We start from the raw sequence: 4,545 nt of genomic DNA on the forward strand, positions 1-4,545 counted from the left end.
GTGTTGGGACATTCTTTTGAACAGTGGCTGCTTTGTTTCCCCGATGTATAACTGGTCGCAGTCCTCCTGGCACTTCACAGCATATACAATATTGCAAGACACAACCTCCCCCAACCAACGACCACACACCAGAAGGTGTGGATCCCTCCAACGAAGAAGAACGAGCCCCCCAGCCAGCAGAGAGCAGAAAGCCAACACCGTCCCCCAACGCCCACCGAAGGAAGCCCCCGCCAGAACCACCCCAAAGAGAGAGACGAACGGCGAAGGACGAACAACCCATCCAAACAGTCCCGAAAAGGCATCAAAGACGCCCCGCCAACATCCATGCAGCCCCAGACAGGACCAGAACGTGCGCAGAAGTGGGGCAGGAGACCGTCCGCAGCGACCACACGCCGGATCCAAGTCCCCCCGAACCTGCACAATCTGTCCCCAGACCAGCGCAGACGACGCACCACCCTGAACCGAACCACAACATCCCCCACACACACCGAGGAAGAACATACACCTCGAACAACTTTTCGCCAAACCGTGTCCGACACGGACCCCGCCAAGCCCACCCCCAACCTGCCCCTCAAGGAATCCAAACCGGAGTCAGAAAATGAGCCGAGCAGAGAACAAACTCCGCCCACAGAGCGCCCTGCCACAGACCCGCACATCAAAATCCCATCCACAAGAGAAGTTGGGGGGCGCAGAGGAAAACACCCAGAGCCCGACATCACAAAATGCCTCAGCTGCAAACACCCGAAAAACTGCGACCCACGGATGCCGAATGTCCATGCCAACCGCCCAAACAAGGCGAACCCACCGTCCACACAAAGATCACCCAGAGAAGTCACTCCCTCCAAACTCCAAGCACCGAAAACAGAGTCCATTAGTGAAGGAGCAAACACACGGTCACCTGACACTGGAGCAGACAACAACAACCCTGCACCTCCAAGCGACCTCCCGCACCGACCCCAGACCCCCACCGTGCGAGCCACAACCGGACCAGAAGTATAAGCCGAGATGGGCCGACCAAACGGCAACCGGGAGCAAAGCAAAGCAGAGAGGGAGCTCGCCGCGACCGACCCCTCTCCAGACCCACCCAAGCAGGAACAGGACTGCCGCCCCCCAACCAGCACAGCAAGGCTCCAACGCCGGCCGCCCAGCAGCAATACAAAAAGTTGGGGAGTGACAAGCCACCAAGACCACGGGGCAACCGCAACACCCCACCGCCCATCCGTGCATGTCCTCCACTCCAAACAAAGGACAACAACTCACCACTCAAACTTGCAAAGAAAGTCCTGGTGAGGAACATAAGTACTGTCCATTTACCTTTTACCAAATATTAATCATAAAATACATAAAAAAAACATGTTCTGTTTATGTAGATGTAGAATTGTCCTGATCTACGTTTTTAATAAACAGTTATTTTCTGATATGGTAAATGTTTAAAAAATGAATATAATCACAACAAAAAATTTTATATTTTCAGTTGTTTATCCTTCTGTTTGCTGAGGCCATCACCAGCTGAAAAGTTAAGGACAAAATGAAAACGTGGTGTTGAATAAATCTTTCTTTTTAATCCAACACCTTACATGGAAATAACAAAAACAACTATAAATCATGTTTCGGTTGATGTAACTCAAATGTTGGGGAAATAAGAAACATTGTGTAATGACATTATAATCGATGCATTACGTCATTAAACCCCGCCCCTTGCAGAGCTGTCCCATATTTTGGAGGGGGTGAGTTGAAAATCCTATTCTGCACCCTGATCAAAATCCTGTTGAACAAGTATGAAGGGAGCTGAAACATGCAGGCCAGGAGCTATTCCCACCTGAGAAAGATAGCTCAAGTCAGTTTGCTGAAGTCTCAGAGAGAGTCACAGAATCCACTTTGATGACTCAAAGGTTTGTGCAACAAAATATTTAGCAATGGTACCATTTTTTTTTCAAGGTCAGTTTTATCAGTTTTGTTTTTATAAATCTGTTGAAACAGTTGAAATGCAATGATGGATTGTCATTGGTTAATTTTGTTTAAACATTTTTCCTGAAAGTTTCAAGGTGATTAACATTCATATTTTTTAAACAAAAGGACTCAGTTGAATTGTCATCTTATCGTGGTGGAGGAGTTTGTGTCCCTGAATGGGCCCAGGAACTATGCTGTCGGAAGCAATCAAAATTATCCCTGGTAGGGTCTCCCATGGCAGATTGGTCCTAGGTGACAGGCCAGACGAAAAGTGATTCAAAAGACTTGTATAGACAAAAACAAAACTCAATGTCTCTCTCCCAGACGTGGGTCACCAGGGCTCCACTGGAGCCAGGCCTGGGAGAGGGGCTCATCAGTGAGCGCCTGGTGGTGGGTCCCTATCCATGGGGCTTGGTCGGGCTCAGCTTGAATCAGCTGCATATGTTTGCCTTCCTGTTGGCCCACCACCTGCAAGAGGGGCCATACAGGTCAAACATATGATGCAATGGGCAGCACCCAAAGGCGAGGGCCTTGGAGTTCTGACTGGGTCAACCTGGTCTGTTTAAGTTTAAGTGGGGGTTTCAAAAAGACCTACACCAGCTCAGTGCCTCTCACCATGGACAACTCCATTCCCAACAAGCCTAACAAAGCTGGCTCTTGGGACCTCTTTGTGGGTAAGGAGCCTGAGCTTGTGCCAAGAGAGCTGCCCTGGCTGTTGTTGAGGAAAAAGCTCAATTGTGGGATGAGTTTGGTCCTTGATTAAGGACTCTCCCTTAGTTCCGAGGAAATTTTGGCAAACTATTCGGCGGTTGAGGCTGGGAAAGCAGCACTGAAGCGGCTGGGATGAGGATCAGCACAGTCAAATCTGAATCCATGGTCCTCAGTCGGAAAAGAGTAGATTGCACTTGAGGTTCTGCCTCAAGTGTCTGTTGAGGTGTTGAGAAGGAGCTGAGCTGTAAGGTAAAAATCTCTGTTTACAGGTCAGTTTACATTCCTAACCTCAACTATGGCCACAAACTTTGGATAGAGACCAAAATAATAAAATCACCAATACAGGCGGTGGAAATGAGGGTAACTGGACGTTCTCTTATGCATGGCTCCACATCGAGGAACCAATTCAGCTTGTTTGGGCCTCTGGTAAGGATGCCTCCTGTGACCCAACTCAGAATGAGCAAAGGATAATGGATAGATGGAAGGATACAAACAAATTTATGTCAAATTTTGATAAATCACATAGTTAGTCTTGGGTTTCCTGAATTATTCTTCATTTCTGCTACTATAGACTTGGACTGCTGGAGCACAAACTGACCACATTTCCTCACTCTGCTGTTGTCTTTAGTCTCTCTTCTCTACATGTTTATTGTAATTATTTCCATCATGTTTTTTCTTTGTCTCTTCCAGAAGAAGGTACACCTGGACCAGTCCTGGACCAGTTCTTCTGTGTTTGCCTGTGTCTCTTTCCTGTCCCTCAACCAGCTGGTCGAGGCAGATGGCCGCCTGCCCTGAGCCTGGTTCTGCTGGAGGTTTCTTCCTGATTAGCAGGGAGTTTTTCCTCCACCGTTTGCTCAGGATGGGAGACTGTGATGAAGTGATTCAACACAATCTGCTGGTTTCTTCTTAAGATTGTTCTTTTTTATGTACAGTGCCCTGAGACAACGTATGTTGTGACTTGGCGCTATGTAAATAAACTGAATTGAATTCAATTAATTTAACAATTTAAAACCAAACACCAAAATTTTATCCAACAGCTTTATGGCCTTCAAACATTTTAAATCTGTTATTTTTAAACCTAAAGCATCTTCCCCTTTTTGCTGTATTTTTGCTACCTGTTTAGAGCAACACAAAACTGGACTTTGGTTTTTATCCTTGAATAAATCGATAATTAAATTTTCTCTTATTGTTTGATCTTGTGTGATCAACAAAAGTTTGCTGATTAAAGAGAAACAAATCTTGATGTCAGAGTTATATAAAGTGTGCGTATGTGTAAACTGTGTGTAAAAAAGGGTGTATATTTCAAGCAGATCTATTTTAAGCAGGTGACAGCTGCCTCAGCCTGCTGGCCTCACAGCAACACAAACTTCACTCATCAGAAAATGTCAGATCACATGGGTGAAAACTGTTTTCAGGGTGAAAACTGTTAAACTGAGAAACAACCTGTGTGTGTTGGTGTGTGTCCCAGTGTATCAGTGTGTGTGTCGATATGTTTTCTTACCTCTGACTGAATAAAGTTGCTCCACTGAAGCCACTGAAGCGCCTCTGATCCCTTTTCCCAAAGTGAGACCCTGCCTCGTCTCCTCCCCCACACAGCAGGCCAGTGGACACTTGACACCAGAGCAGCCAGTATCCAAGTACTTTAACTCAAGTACTTCCTGAAATCATCTTTTTGTTCTTTCAATCAAAATGCTTCTCCTTTATTGTCAATTTCTTTCTTTCTTTGCTGGTATCAGGACTTCTTTTCTTGTCATCCCATTTCATAAACTTAGACTTAATTTTATTTGTTATTCAAAATTTTATTCACTCTTATTTGAAATTTTAGGTACTTAATTTTTTATATTAAAAACATAAGGATTGAAAACAGAGCTGCTCTAATATTTG

The 4,545-nt window shown here is 45.5% G+C and overlaps 1 protein-coding gene across 1 annotated transcript in view; it reads right to left on the bottom strand.

Annotated features, from left to right (window-relative positions):
* The window catches only part of dusp27 (dual specificity phosphatase 27), a gene marked incomplete in the record, with an annotated part of 23,991 nt that extends 19,743 nt beyond the window's left edge, over window positions 1–4,248 (bottom strand). Inside the window, 1 exon segment of the mRNA XM_014021765.1 lies at window positions 4,163–4,248.
* Window positions 4,249–4,545: the final 297 nt, after the last annotated feature.

This window comes from Austrofundulus limnaeus, unplaced genomic scaffold (genome assembly GCF_001266775.1).
Source record: "Austrofundulus limnaeus strain Quisiro unplaced genomic scaffold, Austrofundulus_limnaeus-1.0 Scaffold305, whole genome shotgun sequence".
Lineage (NCBI taxonomy): Eukaryota > Metazoa > Chordata > Actinopteri > Cyprinodontiformes > Rivulidae > Austrofundulus > Austrofundulus limnaeus.